The sequence below is a fragment of the Pseudophryne corroboree genome, unplaced genomic scaffold, assembly GCF_028390025.1.
Source record: "Pseudophryne corroboree isolate aPseCor3 unplaced genomic scaffold, aPseCor3.hap2 scaffold_505, whole genome shotgun sequence".
NCBI classification, from domain to species: Eukaryota; Metazoa; Chordata; class Amphibia; order Anura; family Myobatrachidae; genus Pseudophryne; species Pseudophryne corroboree.
Window position 1 is genome coordinate 258091 of NW_026970110.1, and position 20827 is coordinate 278917.

At 48.8% G+C, this 20827-nt stretch overlaps 12 non-coding genes across 12 annotated transcripts; all 12 read left to right on the plus strand.

Annotated features, from left to right (window-relative positions):
• The first annotated feature begins 1275 nt into the window (after positions 1-1275).
• Positions 1276-1439, plus strand: LOC135030810 (U1 spliceosomal RNA). Its single transcript, XR_010226745.1, has one exon. It is a non-coding gene; the product is annotated as a U1 spliceosomal RNA (small nuclear RNA).
• A 152-nt stretch (positions 1440-1591) lies between these two features.
• Positions 1592-1754, plus strand: LOC135030764 (U1 spliceosomal RNA). Its single transcript, XR_010226704.1, has one exon. It is a non-coding gene; the product is annotated as a U1 spliceosomal RNA (small nuclear RNA).
• A 674-nt stretch (positions 1755-2428) lies between these two features.
• On the plus strand, positions 2429-2590 carry LOC135030733 (U1 spliceosomal RNA). Its single transcript, XR_010226675.1, has one exon. It is a non-coding gene; the product is annotated as a U1 spliceosomal RNA (small nuclear RNA).
• Positions 2591-2742: 152 nt separating this feature from the next.
• LOC135030787 (U1 spliceosomal RNA) lies at positions 2743-2905 on the plus strand. The gene has a single exon (XR_010226726.1). It is a non-coding gene; the product is annotated as a U1 spliceosomal RNA (small nuclear RNA).
• Positions 2906-3577: 672 nt separating this feature from the next.
• Positions 3578-3741, plus strand: LOC135030858 (U1 spliceosomal RNA). Its single transcript, XR_010226787.1, has one exon. It is a non-coding gene; the product is annotated as a U1 spliceosomal RNA (small nuclear RNA).
• A 152-nt stretch (positions 3742-3893) lies between these two features.
• On the plus strand, positions 3894-4056 carry LOC135030823 (U1 spliceosomal RNA). The gene has a single exon (XR_010226757.1). It is a non-coding gene; the product is annotated as a U1 spliceosomal RNA (small nuclear RNA).
• A 674-nt stretch (positions 4057-4730) lies between these two features.
• On the plus strand, positions 4731-4894 carry LOC135030703 (U1 spliceosomal RNA). The gene has a single exon (XR_010226647.1). It is a non-coding gene; the product is annotated as a U1 spliceosomal RNA (small nuclear RNA).
• A 152-nt stretch (positions 4895-5046) lies between these two features.
• Positions 5047-5209, plus strand: LOC135030800 (U1 spliceosomal RNA). Its single transcript, XR_010226737.1, has one exon. It is a non-coding gene; the product is annotated as a U1 spliceosomal RNA (small nuclear RNA).
• Positions 5210-5884: 675 nt separating this feature from the next.
• Positions 5885-6046, plus strand: LOC135030719 (U1 spliceosomal RNA). Its single transcript, XR_010226662.1, has one exon. It is a non-coding gene; the product is annotated as a U1 spliceosomal RNA (small nuclear RNA).
• A 152-nt stretch (positions 6047-6198) lies between these two features.
• LOC135030788 (U1 spliceosomal RNA) lies at positions 6199-6361 on the plus strand. The gene has a single exon (XR_010226727.1). It is a non-coding gene; the product is annotated as a U1 spliceosomal RNA (small nuclear RNA).
• A 674-nt stretch (positions 6362-7035) lies between these two features.
• Positions 7036-7197, plus strand: LOC135030707 (U1 spliceosomal RNA). Its single transcript, XR_010226651.1, has one exon. It is a non-coding gene; the product is annotated as a U1 spliceosomal RNA (small nuclear RNA).
• A 152-nt stretch (positions 7198-7349) lies between these two features.
• Positions 7350-7512, plus strand: LOC135030778 (U1 spliceosomal RNA). The gene has a single exon (XR_010226717.1). It is a non-coding gene; the product is annotated as a U1 spliceosomal RNA (small nuclear RNA).
• Positions 7513-20827: the final 13315 nt, after the last annotated feature.

Genomic DNA, 20827 nt, shown 5'->3' on the forward strand with positions numbered 1-20827 from the left:
TTACATAAGTGTGGGGGCCGCTGATGCTGTTTTTTGCACACAGCGCTAAAATGTCTAGTTACGGCACTGGTGCACAGTTGCTTGACACAGAAAACTACAACAAAAAAGTATTCCCAGTTTGGCCCAATAGAAAGTTGATTAGAAAAATGTACTGAGTCCGAAAAGAACACAAACACACACATATACATAGACATATATATATATAAATGACACAACTGTATTATAAATCGAAACAATAAATCAAATACTAACCAAACAGTTCTTTATCATTCTCAGCAAGCTCATTGAAATCAGCTTTCAAATCACAGCAAAGCTCGTGCCAAGCCTTTCTGGTGGCATTTCTGTCTTTATAAACTTCAAGAGTTTTATCCCACAAAACTGGTCTGATTTCTACCAAGGAAATCAGTCTCTCAGTGTCAATATCTAGCTCTGCCATTTTCTCCAAACTACGCCTGCAGTGAGTGCACTGATGTGGGCGGGTTGTAGTGTTTTTATCAATAAACCATGTGATGTATGGGTGAGGAAACACATCGTTCCCGGCGAATAGCTGTTGTGTGTGTAAGCACTCATTGACAGTGCTTATACACTGAATCAGACAGACGGCAGGAGCACGGGCCGGCAGCCGGACTATTCAGTGGTGAGTCCCGGCTGTTACCCGGCAGCTGGGCCGGCACCGTGCCGTGTGTAAGGACACATTGCGCTGCATGTGTCTTTACATCACGGCAGCAGTTAAAAGCCGGCCGTGTGTTTGCCGGGCGGCGACAGCCGCCTCGTGTGTTTTAGCACTTACAGAGCAGCTCTGGAGCTGTTACAGTGCCCAGCTGCTGCAAGAAATAAGCTTGAATGCTTAAGGGGCTGGGGCATAGCCAACATGAGCCCTACACCGAAGGAGGGTGGAGGTGTTTAATGCGAACTAGGGGTCATCCAAGCGCCGCAAAAGGCCGCCATGCCCTGCACGCCCCTTTTCTCTTTTCATATGCAGACGAGGGTTGAAGCCAACTTTGACCCACTGCTTGGATGACATCACCATATGCAAATCCATCTGCTGCAGGCCTTCCCCCAGGAATGCTTGCACTAGTTGTTGCATTTGGTTTGTTGTTTGGGGGTGCTTCAGTATTAGGCAGCCTTCTGCCCTCCCATGTTCATCTGAAAATATGTGTTCTCCCTGCAGTTGTTGTCCCCAGATGAGAGTTCCCTTGTGCTGCCTCAGTTGAATCTCCTTTACTTGACAGAGATGTGCCTGAGCAGCGGCCCTCCCCAGCCCTATCCCTAATCATACTTATTTTGCATAGGAGATACCATGGTCATGAAGGTTGTTCTCCCAGGGTGAGGTTCATTCATTGCATTCTGGGTATGCTGACCCCTGTGATTTCCCCAAATGTGGGAAACTCGACTGCATTATTTGTGGTAGTGGGGGACTGTGTTTGTGCTTTCCTCTAGTCAGCTCTGGTAAAAGTCAGATTTCTTTGTCTCAGATCTTCCTCTAGCCTTGTTCTTCTTTCGAGAGTTCCCTTGTGCTGCCTCAGTTGGATCTCCTTCACTTGACAGGGGGGTGCCCGAGCAGCGACCCTCCCCAGCTCTAGCCCAACTCCTACTTACCTGCCAGGTGAGATACTATGATCATGAAGGTGCTTCTCCCAGGGCAAGGCTCACCCATTGCACTCTGGGTGTGTTGCTCCTGCGATTTCCCCAAATGTGGGAAACTTGACTGCATAATTTGTGTTTCCCCTGGTCGGCTCTCGTATAATTCAGATCTCTTTGTCTCAGGTCTCTCTCCAGCCTAGTTTGCTGTCTGTTTCCACTTCTTTTTTTTTGAGCCACTCCCTTCTATACCCTTGTGCACTATCCTGACTTCTCCTCCTGTCTGCTTACTTTGTGCCTTCCAATGCACAATGCAAACTACAGGCAGTGCTGCAGGGCCCACACCCTTTTACTTGCCTTACAGAGCAGCTCTGGAGCTGTTACAGTGCCAAGCTGCTGCAAGAAATCAGCTTGAATGCTTCAGGGGCTGGGGCATTGCCAACATGAGCCCCACACCGAAGGAGGGTGGGGGTGTTTAATGCGAACTAAGGGTCATCCAAGCGCCGCAAAAGACCGCCATGCCCTGCATACCCCTATTCTCTTTTCATATGCAGATGAGGGTTCCCGCCAACTTTGGCCCACTGCTTGGATGACATCACTGTATGCAAATCCGTCTTCTGCAGACCTTCCCCCTGGAATGCTTGTACTAGTTGTTGCATTTGGTTTGTTGTTTGGGGGTGCTTCAGTATTAGGCAGCCTTCTGCCCTCCCATGTTCATTTGAAAATATGTGTTCTCCCTGCAGTTGTTGTCCCCAGATGAGAGTTCCCTTGTGCTGCCTCAGTTGAATCTCCTTTACTTGACAGAGATATGCCTGAGCAGCGGCCCTCCCCAGCCCTATCCCAAATCATACTTATTTTGCATAGGATATACCATGGTCATGAAGATTGTTCTCCCAGGGTGAGGTTCATTCATTGCATTCTGGGTATGCTGACCCCTGTGATTTCCCCAAATGTGGGAAACTCGACTGCATTATTTGTGGTAGTGGGGGACTGTTTGTGCTTTCCTCTGGTCAGCTCTGGTAACAGTCAGATTTCTTTGTCTCAGATCCTCCTCTAGCCTTGTTCTTCTTTCGAGAGTTCCCTTGTGCTGCCTCAGTTGGATCTCCTTCACTTGACAGGGGGGTGCCCGAGCAGCGACCCTCCCCAGCTCTAGCGCAACTCCTACTTACCTGCCAGGTGAGATACTATGATCAGGAAGGTGCTTCTCCCAGGGCAAGGCTCACCCATTGCACTCTGGGTGTGCTGCTCCTGTGATTTCCCCAAATGTGGGACACTTGACTGCATAATTTGTGTTTCCCCTGGTCGGCTTTCATTTAATTCAGATCTCTTTGTCTCAGGTCTCTCTCCAGCCTAGTTTGCTGTCTGTTTCCACTTCTTTTTTTTTGAGCCCCTCCCTTCTATACCCTTGTGCACTATCCTGACTTCTCCTCATGTCTGTTTACTTTGTGCCTTCCAACGGACAATGCGAACTACAGGTAGTGCTGCAGGGCCCACACCCTTTTACTTGCCTTACAGAGCAGCTCTGGAGCTGTTACAGTGCCAAGCTGCTGCAAGAAATCAGCTTGAATGCTTCAAGGGCTGGGGCATTGCCAACATGAGCCCCACACCGAAGGAGGGTGGAGGTGTTTAATGCGAACTAGGGGTCATCCAAGCCGCAAAAGGCCGCCATGCCCTGCATACCCCTTTTCTCTTTTCAGATGCAGACGAGGGTTGAAGCCAACTTTGACCCACTGCTTGGATGACATCACCATATGCAAATCCATCTGCTGCAGGCCTTCCCCCAGGAATGCTTGCACTAGTTGTTGCATTTGGTTTGTTGTTTGGGGGTGCTTCAGTATTAGGCAGCCTTCTGCCCTCCCATGTTCATCTGAAAATATGTGTTCTCCCTGCAGTTGTTGTCCCCAGATGAGAGTTCCCTTGTGCTGCCTCAGTTGAATCTCCTTTACTTGACAGAGATGTGCCTGAGCAGCGGCCCTCCCCAGCCCTATCCCAAATCATACTTATTTTGCATAGGAGATACCATGGTCATGAAGATTGTTCTCCCAGGGTGAGGTTCATTCATTGCATTCTGGGTATGCTGACCCCTGTGATTTCCCCAAATGTGGGAAACTCGACTGCATTATTTGTGGTAGTGGGGGACTGTGTTTGTGCTTTCCTCTGGTCACCTCTGGTAAAAGTCAGATTTCTTTGTCTCAGATCTTCCTCTAGCCTTGTTCCTCTTTTGAGAGTTCCCTTGTGCTGCCTCAGTTGGATCTCCTTCACTTGACAGGGGGGTGCTTGAGCAGCGACCATCCCCAGCTCTAGCCCAACTCCTACTTACCTGCCAGGTAAGATACTATGATCATGAAGGTGCTTCTCCCAGGGCAAGGCTCACCCATTGCACTCTGGGTGTGCTGCTCCTGTGATTTCCCCAAATGTGGGACACTTGACTGCATAATTTGTGTTTCCCCTGGTCGGCTTTCATTTAATTCAGATCTCTTTGTCTCAGGTCTCTCTCCAGCCTAGTTTGCTGTCTGTTTCCACTTCTTTTTTTTTGAGCCCCTCCCTTCTATACCCTTGTGCACTATCCTGACTTCTCCTCCTATCTGCTTACTTTGTGCCTTCCAACGGACAATGCGAACTACAGGTAGTGCTGCCGGGCCCACACCCTTTTACTTGCCTTACAGAGCAGCTCTGGAGCTGTTACAGTGCCAAGCTGCTGCAAGAAATCAGCTTGAATGCTTCAAGGGCTGGGGCATTGCCAACATGAGCCCCACACCGAAGGAGGGTGGAGGTGTTTAATGCGAACTAGGGGTCATCCAAGCGCCGCAAAAGGCTGCTATGCCCTGCACGCCCCTTTTCTCTTTTCATATGCAGACGAGGGTTGAAGCCAACTTTGACCCACTGCTTGGATGACATCACCATATGCAAATCCATCTGCTGCAGGCCTTCCCCCAGGAATGCTTGCACTAGTTCTTGCATTTGGTTTGTTGTTTGGGGGTGCTTCAGTATTAGGCAGCCTTCTGCCCTCCCATGTTCATCTGAAAATATGTGTTCTCCCTGCAGTTGTTGTCCCCAGATGAGAGTTCCCTTGTGCTGCCTCAGTTGAATCTCCTTTACTTGACAGAGATGTGCCTGAGCAGCGGCCCTCCCCAGCCCTATCCCAAATCATACTTATTTTGCATAGGAGATACCATGGTCATGAAGATTGTTCTCCCAGGGTGAGGTTCATTCATTGCATTCTGGGTATGCTGACCCCTGTCATTTCCCCAAATGTGGGAAACTCTACTGCATTATTTGTGGTAGTGGGGGACTGTGTTTGTGCTTTCCTCTGGTCACCTCTGGTAAAAGTCAGATTTCTTTGTCTCAGATCTTCCTCTAGCCTTGTTCCTCTTTCGAGAGTTCCCTTGTGCTGCCTCAGTTGGATCTCCTTCACTTGACAGGGGGGTGCTTGAGCAGCGACCCTCCCCAGCTCTAGCCCAACTCCTACTTACCTGCCAGGTAAGATACTATGATCATGAAGGTGCTTCTCCCAGGGCAAGGCTCACCCATTGCACTCTGGGTGTGCTGCCCCTGTGATTTCCCCAAATGTGGGAAACTTGACTGCATAATTTGTGTTTCCACTGGTCGGCTTTCATATAATTCAGATCTCTTTGTCTCAGGTCTTTCTCCAGCCTAGTTTGCTGTCTGTTTCCACTTCTTTTTTTTATGAGCCCCTCCCTTCTATACCCTTGTGCACTATCCTGACTTCTCCTCCTGTCTGCTTACTTTGTGCCTTCCAATGCACAATGCAAACGACAGGTAGTGCTGCAGGGCCCACACCCTTTTACTTGCATAACAGAGCAGCTCTGGAGCTGTTACAGTGCCAAGCTGCTGCAAGAAATCAGCTTGAATGCTTCAGGGGCTGGGGCATTGCCAACATGAGCCCCACACCGAAGGAGGGTGGGGGTGTTTAATGCGAACGAAGGGTCATCCAAGCGCCGCAAAAGGCCGCCATGCCCTGCATATCCCTAATCTCTTTTCATATGCAGATGAGGGTTCCAGCCAACTTTGGCCCACTGCTTGGATGACATCACTGTATGCAAATCCGTCTTCTGCAGACCTTCCCCCAGAAATGCTTGTACTAGTTGTTGCATTTGGTTTGTTGTTTGGGGGTGCTTCAGTATTAGGCAGCCTTCTGCCCTCCCATGTTCATTTGAAAATATGTGTTCTCCCTGCAGTTGTTGTCCCCAGATGAGAGTTCCCTTGTGCTGCCTTAGTTGAATCTCCTTTACTTGACAGAGATATGCCTGAGCAGCGGCCCTCCCCAGCCCTATCCCAAATCATACTTATTTTGCATAGGAGATACCATGGTCATGAAGATTGTTCTCCCAGGGTGAGGTTCATTCATTGCATTCTGGGTATGCTGACCCCTGTGATTTCCCCAAATGTGGGAAACTCGACTGCATTATTTGTGGTAGTGGGGGACTGTTTGTGCTTTCCTTTGGTCAGCTCTGGTAACAGTCAGATTTCTTTGTCTCAGATCCTCCTCTAGCCTTGTTCTTCTTTCGAGAGTTCCCTTGTGCTTCCTCAGTTGGATCTCCTTCACTTGACAGGGGGGTGCCCGAGCAGCGACCCTCCCCAGCTCTAGCGCAACTCCTACTTACCTGCCAGGTGAGATACTATGATCAGGAAGGTGCTTCTCCCAGGGCAAGGCTCACCCATTGCACTCTGGGTGTGCTGCTCCTGTGATTTCCCCAAATGTGGGACACTTGACTGCATAATTTGTGTTTCCCCTGGTCGGCTTTCATTTAATTCAGATCTCTTTGTCTCAGGTCTCTCTCCAGCCTAGTTTGCTGTCTGTTTCCACTTCTTTTTTTTTGAGCCCCTCCCTTCTATACCCTTGTGCACTATCCTGACTTCTCCTCCTGTCTGCTTACTTTGTGCCTTCCAACGGACAATGCGAACTACAGGTAGTGCTGCAGGGCCCACACCCTTTTACTTGCCTTACAGAGCAGCTCTGGAGCTGTTACAGTGCCAAGCTGCTGCAAGAAATCAGCTTGAATGCTTCAAGGGCTGGGGCATTGCCAACATGAGCCCCACACCGAAGGAGGGTGGAGGTGTTTAATGCGAACTAGGGGTCATCCAAGCGCCGCAAAAGGCCGCTATGCCCTGCACGCCCCTTTTCTCTTTTCATATGCAGACGAGGGTTGAAGCCAACTTTGACCCACTGCTTGGATGACATCACCATATGCAAATCCATCTGCTGCAGGCCTTCCCCCAGGAATGCTTGCACTAGTTGTTGCATTTGGTTTGTTGTTTGGGGGTGCTTCAGTATTAGGCAGCCTTCTGCCCTCCCATGTTCATCTGAAAATATGTGTTCTCCCTGCAGTTGTTGTCCCCAGATGAGAGTTCCCTTGTGCTGCCTCAGTTGAATCTCCTTTACTTGACAGAGATGTGCCTGAGCAGCGGCCCTCCCCAGCCCTATCCCAAATCATACTTATTTTGCATAGGAGATACCATGGTCATGAAGATTGTTCTCCCAGGGTGAGGTTCATTCATTGCATTCTGGGTATACTGACCCCTGTGATTTCCCCAAATGTGGGAAACTCGACTGCATTATTTGTGGTAGTGGGGGACTGTTTGTGCTTTCCTTTGGTCAGCTCTGGTAACAGTCAGATTTCTTTGTCTCAGATCCTCCTCTAGCCTTGTTCTTCTTTCGAGAGTTCCCTTGTGCTTCCTCAGTTGGATCTCCTTCACTTGACAGGGGGGTGCCCGAGCAGCGACCCTCCCCAGCTCTAGCGCAACTCCTACTTACCTGTCAGGTGAGATACTATGATCAGGAAGGTGCTTCTCCCAGGGCAAGGCTCACCCATTGCACTCTGGGTGTGCTGCTCCTGTGATTTCCCCAAATGTGGGACACTTGACTGCATAATTTGTGTTTCCCCTGGTCGGCTTTCATTTAATTCAGATCTCTTTGTCTCAGGTCTCTCTCCAGCCTAGTTTGCTGTCTGTTTCCACTTCTTTTTTTTTGAGCCCCTCCCTTCTATACCCTTGTGCACTATCCTGACTTCTCCTCCTGTCTGCTTACTTTGTGCCTTCCAACGGACAATGCGAACTACAGGTAGTGTTGCAGGGCCCACACCCTTTTACTTGCCTTACAGAGCAGCTCTGGAGCTGTTACAGTGCCAAGCTGCTGCAAGAAATCAGCTTGAATGCTTCAAGGGCTGGGGCATTGCCAACATGAGCCCCACACCGAAGGAGGGTGGGGGTGTTTAATGCGAACTAGGGGTCATCCAAGCACCGCAAAAGGCCGCTATGCCCTGCACGCCCCTTTTCTCTTTTCATATGCAGACGAGGGTTGAAGCCAACTTTGACCCACTGCTTGGATGACATCACCATATGCAAATCCATCTGCTGCAGGCCTTCCCCCAGGAATGCTTGCACTAGTTGTTGCATTTGGTTTGTTGTTTGGGGGTGCTTCAGTATTAGGCAGCCTTCTGCCCTCCCATGTTAATCTGAAATTATGTGTTCTCCCTGCAGTTGTTGTCCCCAGATGAGAGTTCCCTTGTGCTGCCTCAGTTGAATCTCCTTTACTTGACAGAGATGTGCCTGAGCAGCGTTCCTCCCCAGCCCTATCCCAAATCATACTTATTTTGCATAGGAGATACCATGGTCATGAAGATTGTTCTCCCAGGGTGAGGTTCATTCATTGCATTCTGGGTATGCTGACCCCTGTGTTTTCCAAATTAATTAGGTCGTCGCCAAACAAGGCTTCACCTTCATAGGGAAGAGACTCCCTTTCTTCTTGGAGTCAGCATCAGCATTCCCTTGGTGAATCCACAATGCCCTCCTATCCGAGACTGCCATGAAATTGGCCCGTGAGCACTTGTGCCCGGTGTAGGATTTTTAAATATGTGTAGTTTACTGTATGCACGGGTTTAAAACCTTTTAGGAACTGAGATCTAAGGTGTATTACATGTAGTTTAAAAAAAACAAAAAAGGTTTATTTTATGGCAGTAGTTTCCAAACTGGGGTTCTTGCACTGGTAGCATAGTTTGGTGGTCCAGGACCAATTAAAATTATTTATACTTTATTAAATTGGCAAAACCATTCCCTCACAACATAACTGAACCTGAGGATGACATGCTATAAACACAATTTACTTAATTTTATATTTTTTTCTGAATTTCTCAATAAAAAAAACTTTGGCCTAGGGGTGCCGTGAAACAAATTTTGATACTCTAGGGCAGGGGTGTCAATCCCATGGGCCGCATGCCGCCCCCAATGCATCCTTTTGTGGCCCACAGGCCGGGGTCCGACAGGGGTCCTTTTGTGGCCCGATCACCTTGCTTAGAGCGAGGGCAGGAGAGTGCAGCCAGAGTCTTTGCTTTCTATGTGCGGCACCATCTTCCCGAAGAGATCACAGGGAAGATAGTGCCCCTTCCACTGGCTACAGCACAGGTATACTGGGGTGGGGTAGCAAACTGGGGGCCCCAATGGGCCCCTCCAGCAGTCCCTCTACCAAAACACGTCTTTTGGTGGTTTTGCGGTGTTGTTATAACTACATGGTGACGATACTGTAGCACAGAGATTTTCAACCATTTACAACTCACGTCACACAGAACAAGATTTAAATATTGACAAGGCACACTGAAATATAATGGTGATGCATGGTGCAGTATCGTGTCCTAGGATGTCATGTCGCAGCTTCTCCATAGGTAACGCCTGAACAGGCCCGGTGACAGGGGGGACAAAGGGGACACTTGTTCAGGGCTCCAAGTATTAAGAACAGAAATAATGGGGCCACAGTGCCAATATTGCTTTTTAAAGTGTATCCACCAACTGCTCAATTTAAGCAGGAAAACAATTAACAGGCCAACTAAACCCTCCCCCCTCCTTTTACCCCATCACTTTGTCCAGTCCCTGTGGTCCATACTGTATTGCCATTATTATGCATGTTGCTGTGCTGGCCCTTTTCTGAATGTCCCTGCCACCGCCACCGAAGAGCTGGATAGCCCAGTATGAAAACCACCTGCCAGCCTCACTGACGGTCCGAGTCAAAGGCTCCATTTTTTTTAAAGATCCCTCTGCCAAGTTAAGGGGGGGTTGAGGGGGCCCCAGAGATATCAGTGCACTGGGCCCCGAGATTTCTGTTGCTGGCCCTGACCCTCAGGGGCGTATCTACCCCTTGGCCAGGATGGCACTTGCCAGGGGCACCATCCAGCTGTGCCAACCGTGGCTAAGGGATAGAGTTCTGCAGTCTCGAAAGGGCGCTATGGCAATCAGCGTGGGACTGACCAATTAGACGGTGAGGGAAGGATACTGAAATTGTCCCAACCCTGTTACAGTTTGAAACGCCCCTCAACTGCTGTCCACTGCTTCACTCCTAGCTCTGCCCCTTTGAAATTATTAATCCCTACCCCCCGGTAGGCGGAGTTCTCCAGGCCCATACTCAGGAGTCACCACTGCTGTACATTATGTGCCGGTTGTAGAGGCAGAGCGGGGAACATCAGAGAATGCCACAAATTACACAGTGGGCAAGGAGATGGCTGGAGACAGCTGCACAGCCATGCCTTGCAAGTTCGAGAGAGCTGTTGAATTTCAGCACTTCAAGTCAGAGCCTGCCCCCTGCTGCCCAAGCAGTCCGTGACAGTTAGTGTCGAGGAGGGGGGGATTTGTGCATGTGTGCCATCAGTGTGTGTGTGGGGGGGTGGAGGATGTGTGTGACTGTGAGGGAGCTGTCAGTGTCAGTGGGGAGAGGAGCAGGAGGGAGTTGTCAGTGTGTGGAAGTGATGAGAGTCAGTACTGGGGAAATGTGTGTGTGTGTGTGTGTGTGTGTGTGTGTGTGTGTGTGTGTACTAGATTTAGGAGTGTGTGTTTGTGAGAGGTTTCAGTTGGGGAATTAGAGTTCATACAGTAATTAAATGTTTTCATATTGAGAACTACATCTCCCAGCATATACAGTGTGCTGGGGATGCTAACAAGCTTTATTTAAAAGTTTAAAAAACATTGCTTTTATGACTGCAATGGTTAAAAAGGGAGAGCTATAAATCAATTTATCAGTGAATGATCGCAGTTTGAGCTGTTACATTTTACTGAACCACCTATCCCTCCACACTCACTACCTGTCCTCAGGATACATTTACCATCCCGGCAGACGGTATACCGGCGGTCATTTGACCGATGTTGGAATCCTGACACCACTTGGGAGACTGGTGCCGGCACACAGACAGCCAACATCCCGAAGGCGAGTATTGGAGGGAGGGTTAGGACCGGGGGAGCGGGTGTTAGGGAAGGCACTAGGAGGGGGGGGGGGTTAGTCCTAGCTGCCACCCCCTGAGGGTTAGCCCTATCCGCCACCCCCCCAGAGGGTTAGGATTAGGTATCATGTGACTGCTGGAATCCAGAGCGCCGGATGCCATACCCAACCCCCTTTACTTTTTCAGGCATTTCTATCTCTCCTCTCTCTATGGTGTTCCGATTGCCCACTTTCCCTTGTGCTTTTCTCTCTCTCTCTCTCTCCTTTGTTTAGAGCATCAGTTTCTGTAGTCCACTTTATCCTTATTTTTTCCAGTGTTTCACTATCTCTCTGATGTAATGAGGATGTATGGTCTAGAGGGATCAGTAATGCATTGTACTGTATAGAGGCGTCAGGGATGTAGCGTAGGGTATAGAGGCGTCAGGGATGTAGCGTAGGTTATAGAGGCATCAGGAATGTAGCGTAGGGAATAGAGGCATCAGGGATGTAGCGTAGGGTATAGAGGCGTCAGGGATGTAGCATAGGGAATAGAGGCGTCAGGGATGTAGCGTAGGGAATAGAGGCGTCAGGGATTTAGCTTAGGGAATATAGGCATCAGGGATGTACTAGCAGGTATATAGAGGTCAGTGTACTGTATAGAGGGGTCAGTAATGCAGTGATGGTTATAGAAAGGTCAGTGATGTAGTCAGGGCCGGTGCAAGGTTTCTCGGCACCCTAGGCAAAACTTCAGCCTCCCTCCCTCCGCCCCCCTCCCCAAACCCCAACCCCCCCCCACCACCCCCATTGGGCACCACAGGAAAAAATAAAACACATTGGCATCCACAGGAAAATGTATAACAAATACATTGGCCCCTTTCAGGAAAAAAACACTTTGGCCTCCACACAATAAAAAAACATACACATTTGCTCCCCAGTACATAATTTGCATTTACCCCTTTATTATTGACAGAACAGCAAATTAATGTCCTCCTGCTAAGTACAAAGGGAAAATGTGATGGCTTCTCCAACATGTGTGCAAGGCCCTATCTTAAAGTATCAAAACTATTGTTATTGTTTACTTAGATAGTGCCACTAATTTGCACAGCGCTGTACACATAACAACATCAGAATTCGTATCACTCCCTGTCCCACTGGAATGAGAGTGATATTCCCTAAAATAAAAACACACACAGACAAATCCACATAACCTTCCCATATGTTTTTGGAGTGTGGGAGGAAACAGGAATACCCAGAGGAAACCCACACAAAAAGAAAATGCAAACTCCGCACATTCAGGCCATGACCAGGAATTGAACTAATGACCTGAGTGCTGAGGCGGTAATGCTTACCCTATGCCACTGTCCCGCGGATTGGATTATAACGTATAAAAAATGTTGCAGGCTGCATAGAGAATACACCCTACAGCAGGTTGGGAAAGGGATCCTGCCGCTTAGAATCCCAACACCTCGTTGGAAAGTATGCTAATCCTCTCCCCTTCCCTCCCCTTCCTGCAGCCTAACCCTAACTTCCCCCCTGCAACCTAACTACCCTCCCCAGCACACTTACATTCAGTATGCTGACTCTTGTGATTCCGGCATCGGGATTCTGAGCGTTGTCGGGCAGCACCTTTTTTTAGTGTGTGCAGTTAGATTTCAGTACTAATATACTGTATGGCAAAAAAATAGAACACGACAAATTGACAAATGCGTTTTCTAAGCAACAGGTACGGATGTCTTGTTCAGCCATACACTATATATCTGGTGATATACTATGTTGGTGCATTAACAAACAGTTTTTATTTGCAAATATAGGGAAATGTGCCCCCCCAGCCAATGTGGAAATACGAGTCCCAGCATATCCTGCTAAAAAGAAGCAGGTCATACTGGGAAATGTAGTTTCACATTAGCTACAGATGACACATGGAAAAAAAACTCCACTACCTACTTGTAAGGAGGAGAAACCATCAGATGGAGAAGCAATCAGTCAGCATCCATCACAGCCTATGGACCTACAGGTGTTCCGTAGCTCTGTAGGACAAAGTAAAAAAAAGTCTGTAGTAGGATCACAGGCTGGTGCTGGTCCCACAGTGACAGTGGGATTAGGCGGCAGACACATAAACCACTGGACCACTAGGGCACTTTCTGTAAAGGAGGCGACAAAGGACATACTGAGAGACACACACACACACACACTCATACTGAGACACACACACACTGACACTCATACTAAGGCAGAGGCACACGCACACACACTCATACTGAGACTGAGACACACTCACACTGACACTCATACGGAGTCAGAGGCACAGACATTCATACTGGAGCACACACACACTGACACTTATACTGAGGCAGAGGCACACATACACTCATACTGAGGCAGAGGCACACACACTCATACTGAGACTGAGACACACTCACACTGAGGCAGAGGCACACACACACACTCATACTGATACACACACACACACACACACACACACACACACATACTGACACTCATACTGAGGCAGAGGCACACACACACACTGAAACTGAGACACGCTCATACTGAGGCAGAGGCACACACACTCATACTGAGACACACACACAGTGATACTGAGACATACACACTGACACTCATACTGAGGCAGAGACACACATACATTCATACTGAGACACACACAGTGAAACGGAGACACACACACTCATACTGATACACACACACAGTGATACTGAGACACACACACAGTGACAGAGAGACACACACACACTCATACTGAGACACACACAGTGACAGAGAGACACACACACACACTCATACTGAGACACACACAGTGATACTGAGACACACAGTGACAGAGACACACACTCATACTGAGACACACAGTGATACTGAGTCAGAGGCACATGTACACTCACATTGAGGCACACAAACACACACTCACACTGAGGAACACACACACTCATTCTGAGGCACACACTGATATTGAGAGACACACACGCACTGACACATATACTAAGGCAGAGGCACACACACTCATACTGAGACACCCACAGTGACAGACACACACACACACACACTGATACTGAGACACACACTGATACTCATACTGAGGCAGAGGCACACATACACTCATACTGAGGCAGAGGCACACACACACTCATTCTGAGGCACACACACTCATACTGAGGCACACACTGATATTGAGAGACACACACGCACTGACACATATACTGAGGCAGAGGCACACACACTCATACTGAGACACCCACAGTGATAGAGAGACACACACACACACACACACACACACACACACTCATACTGAGACACACACTGATACTCATACTGAGGCAGAGGCACACATACACTCATACTGAGACTGAGACACACTCATACTGAGGCAGAGGCATACACACACTCAAACTGAGACTGAGACACACTCACACTGACACTCATACTGAGGCAGAGGCACACACATACACACACACTCATACTGAGACACACACACAGTGACAGAGAGACACACACACACACACACACACACACACACACACTCATACTGAGACACACAGTGATACTGAGACACACACTGACACACAAAGTGACAGAGAGAGACACACACTCATACTGAGACCCACAGTGATACTGAGTCAGAGGCACATGTACACTCACATTGAGGCACACAAACACACACTCACACTGAGGAACACACACACTCATTCTGAGGCACACACTGATATTGAGAGACACACACGCACTGACACACATACTGAGGCAGAGGCACACACGCTCATACTGAGACTGAGACACACTCACACTGAGGCAGAGGCACACACACACTCATACTGATACACACACACACACACATACTGACACTCATACTGAGGCAGAGGCACACACACACACTGAAACTGAGACACGCTCATACTGAGGCAGAGGCACACACACTCATACTGAGACACACACACAGTGATACTGAGACATACACACTGACACTCATACTGAGGCAGAGACACACATACATTCATACTGAGACACACACACAGTGAAACGGAGACACACACACTCATACTGATACACACACACAGTGATACTGAGATACACACAGTGACAGAGACACACACACACACACACACACACACACACACACACACACACACACACACTCATACTGAGACACACACAGTGATACTGAGACACACAGTGACAGAGAGACACACACACACACACTCATACTGAGACACACACAGTGATACTGAGACACACAGTGACAGAGAGACACACACACACACACTCATACTGAGACACACACAGTGATACTGAGACACACACAGTGACACTGAGACACACACAGTGACAGAGACACACACAGTGACAGAGACACACACAGTGACAGAGACACACACAGTGACAGAGACACACACTCATACTGAGACACACAGTGATACTGAGTCAGAGGCACATGTACACTCACATTGAGGCACACAAACACACACTCACACTGAGGAACACACACACTCATTCTGAGGCACACACTGATATTGAGAGACACACACGCACTGACACATATACTAAGGCAGAGGCACACACACTCATACTGAGACACCCACAGTGACAGACACACACACACACACACACACACACACACACACACACACACACTGATACTGAGACACACACTGATACTCATACTGAGGCAGAGGCACACATACACTCATACTGAGACTGAGACACACACTGACACTCATACTGAGGCAGAGGCACACACACACTCATTCTGAGGCACACACACTCATACTGAGGCACACACGCACTGACACATATACTGAGGCAGAGGCACACACACTCATACTGAGACACCCACAGTGATAGAGAGACACACACACACTCATACTGAGACACACACAGTGATACTGAGACACACACTGATACTCATACTGAGGCAGAGGCACACATACACTCATACTGAGACTGAGACACACTCATACTGAGGCAGAGGCATACACACACTCATACTGAGACACACACACAGTGATACTGAGACACGCTGACACTCATACTGAGGCAGAGGCACACACACACTCAAACTGAGACTGAGACACACTCACACTGACACTCATACTGAGGCAGAGGCACACACATACACACACACTCATACTGAGACACACACAGTGACAGAGACACACACACACACACACACACACACACACACTCATACTGAGACACACAGTGATACTGAGACACACACTGACACACAAAGTGACAGAGAGAGACACACACTCATACTGAGACCCACAGTGATACTGAGTCAGAGGCACATGTACACTCACATTGAGGCACACAAACACACACTCACACTGAGGCACACTCATACTGAGGCACACACTGATATTGAGAGACACACGCACTGACACACATACTGAGGCAGAGGCACACACGCTCATACTGAGACACACAGTGACAGAGAGACACACACACTCATACTGAGACACACACAGTGATACTGATACACACACTGATACTCATACTGAGGCAGAGGCACACATACACTCATACTGAGACTGAGACACACTGACACTCATACTGAGGCAGAGGCATACACACACTCATACTGAGACACACACACACACACACAGTGATACTGAGACACGCACAGTGATACTGAGACACACTGACACTCATACTGAGGCAGAGGCACACACACACTCAAACTGAGACTGAGACACACTCACACTGACACTCATACTGAGGAAGAGTCACACACACTCATACTGAGACACACACACACAGTGATACTGAGACACACACACTGACACTCATACTTAGTCAGAGGCACACGTACACTCACATTGAGGCACACAAATACACACTCACACTGGGGCACACACACTCATACTGAGGCACACACTGATATTGAGAGACACACACGCACTGACACATATACTAAGGCAGAGGCACACACACTCATACTGAGACAAACACAGTGACAGACACACACACACACACACACACACACTGATACTGAGACACACACTGATACTCATACTGAGGCAGAGGCACACATACACTCATACTGAGACTGAGACACACACTGACACTCATACTGAGGCAGAGGCACACACACACTCATTCTGAGGCACACACACTCATACTGAGGCACACACGCACTGACACATATACTGAGGCAGAGGCACACACACTCATACTGAGACACCCACAGTGATAGAGAGACACACACACACTCATACTGAGACACACACTGATACTCATACTGAGGCAGAGGCACACATACACTCATACTGAGACTGAGACACACTCATACTGAGGCAGAGGCATACACACACTCAAACTGAGACTGAGACACACTCACACTGACACTCATACTGAGGCAGAGGCACACACATACACACACACTCATACTGAGACACACACACAGTGACAGAGAGACACACACACACACACACACACACACACACACACACACACTCATACTGAGACACACAGTGATACTGAGACACACACTGACACACAAAGTGACAGAGAGAGACACACACTCATACTGAGACCCACAGTGATACTGAGTCAGAGGCACATGTACACTCACATTGAGGCACACAAACACACACTCACACTGAGGAACACACACACACTCATTCTGAGGCACACACTGATATTGAGAGACACACACGCACTGACACACATACTGAGGCAGAGGCACACACGCTCATACTGAGACTGAGACACACTCACACTGAGGCAGAGGCACACACACACTCATACTGATACACACACACACACTGACACTCATACTGAGGCAGAGGCACACACACACACTGAAACTGAGACACGCTCATACTGAGGCAGAGGCACACACACTCATACTGAGACACACACACAGTGATACTGAGACATACACACTGACACTCATACTGAGGCAGAGACACACATACATTCATACTGAGACACACACACAGTGAAACGGAGACACACACACTCATACTGATACACACACACAGTGATACTGAGATACACACAGTGACAGAGAGACACACACACACACACACACACACACACACACACACACACACACACACACACACACACACTCATACTGAGACACACACAGTGATACTGAGACACACACAGTGACAGAGAGACACACACACACACACACACACACACACACTCATACTGAGACACACACAGTGATACTGAGACACATACAGTGACAGAGACACACACAGTGACAGAGACACACACAGTGACAGAGACACACACTCATACTGAGACACACAGTGATACTGAGTCAGAGGCACATGTACACTCACATTGAGGCACACAAACACACACTCACACTGAGGAACACACACACTCATTCTGAGGCACACACTGATATTGAGAGACACACACGCACTGACACATATACTAAGGCAGAGGCACACACACTCATACTGAGACACCCACAGTGACAGACACACACACACACACACACACACACACACACACACACACACACACACACACACTGATACTGAGACACACACTGATACTCATACTGAGGCAGAGGCACACATACACTCATACTGAGACTGAGACACACACTGACACTCATACTGAGGCAGAGGCACACACACACTCATTCTGAGGCACACACACTCATACTGAGGCACACACGCACTGACACATATACTGAGGCAGAGGCACACACACTCATACTGAGACACCCACAGTGATAGAGAGACACACACACACACACTCATACTGAGACACACACAGTGATACTGAGACACACACTGATACTCATACTGAGGCAGAGGCACACATACACTCATACTGAGACTGAGACACACTCATACTGAGGCAGAGGCATACACACACTCATACTGAGACACACACACACAGTGATACTGAGACACGCTGACACTCATACTGAGGCAGAGGCACACACACACTCAAACTGAGACTGAGACACACTCACACTGACACTCATACTGAGGCAGAGGCACACACATACACACACACTCATACTGAGACACACACACACACACACACTCATACTGAGACACACAGTGATACTGAGACACACACTGACACACAAAGTGACAGAGAGAGACACACACTCATACTGAGACCCACAGTGATACTGAGTCAGAGGCACATGTACACTCACATTGAGGCACACAAACACACACTCACACTGAGGCACACTCATACTGAGGCACACACTGATATTGAGAGACACACGCACTGACACACATACTGAGGCAGAGGCACACACGCTCATACTGAGACACACAGTGACAGAGAGACACACACACTCATACTGAGACACACACAGTGATACTGATACACACACTGATACTCATACTGAGGCAGAGGCACACATACACTCATACTGAGACTGAGACACACTGACACTCATACTGAGGCAGAGGCATACACACACTCATACTGAGACACACACACACACAGTGATACTGAGACACGCACAGTGATACTGAGACACACTGACACTCATACTGAGGCAGAGGCACACACACACTCAAACTGAGACTGAGACACACTCACACTGACACTCATACTGAGGAAGAGTCACACACACTCATACTGAGACACACACACACAGTGATACTGAGACACACACACTGACACTCATACTTAGTCAGAGGCACACGTACACTCACATTGAGGCACACAAATACACACTCACACTGGGGCACACACACTCATACTGAGGCACACACTGATATTGAGAGACACACACGCACTGACACACATACTGAGGCAGAGGCACCCACAGACTCATACTGAGACACACATAATTACACACACTTATACCGAGAGACACACACACAGTAGCACAGTAGTAACCTTCAGGCAGCTCAGATCACAGGAGCCAGTCTCCGAAAGAGTAGGCATGCCAGGCAGCAGAGCCACAGAGACAGACTATGGAGAACCTAGCATACTCAGGGGCGTGGCCTAATCATGGAGGTGTGGCCACGCCCCTTTTTTAAAAAACCCATCAAGCAGCAGGCTATAGAGCTACCCGGTAGAGAGGAAACACCGGACTGGCCGAGGGGGAAACCACCTCTCTGCTCACACTACATAGTGGAGCGGTGGTGAATGAAAGAAAATCACTGGTGGATCCCAGGACACAGGGTAGTGTATAGTGCATCAGCTGCCTGTCAGTCCACTTAGCAGAATTGCAGGACTACCCGCAGCGTTGCTATGTGTGTCTATGACGCCGGGTGCCCTGCTGCTGCTATTGCGTGGGGGCTATATGGCGGGGGAGGGGGGGCAGCCTCAGCGTACCGCCCACTCAGGTCCAGGCGCCCATAGGCAGCTGCCTAAAGCTGCCTAATGGAAGCGCCGGCCCTGGATGTAGTGTAGGGTATAGAGGGGTCAGTTATGTAATGTGGGGTAAAGAGGGGTCAGTAAAGATACTAAGCTGAAGTACTTAGAACACTTCTTGAATTAAGACACAACCTGCAAGAAAAAGTATGCAATATGGGTGAAAAGGCAAATGTCAGAGGTCTGATACAAGTAACCAGCTCCACACCTTGCACCACATAGCGTTATGTTAAACTGGGATATGTTCTTTTTTGGTGTGTGTGTGTGTGTGTGTATGTGTGTGGGGGGGGGGGTGCCAAAGGAAATTTTTGCCATTGGCTCCTTTGGTCTAGAACCAGCCCTGATCACAAAATATTTTTGTCTAAGCAGACTGGACACTGATCAGCGTTGGCTCATTCTCAGCCCCCCGCCCAGCCTCTGCTGCCAACAGACTGCTATTAGCTAGTTAACCTTCTGCCTTCCCTATCTATGACACAGACTGCTGCTAATGCTACCAGACTGTTCCCAGTGGCTTCACACCAACAGTGAATCCCAGCCGATGATGTAGGGCAGCGTGTGGGGGAGGGGGTCAGTTGCTGTGGCTCCAACATGGTAACCGCCAATGGACTGCAATGCTTTATCGAAAGGGGGGGCGCCAGTCCCTTACTTTGCCAGGGGCGCTTGGACCCCTAGCTACACCTCTGTTGACCCTAACCGATACCCCTAAACTAACCA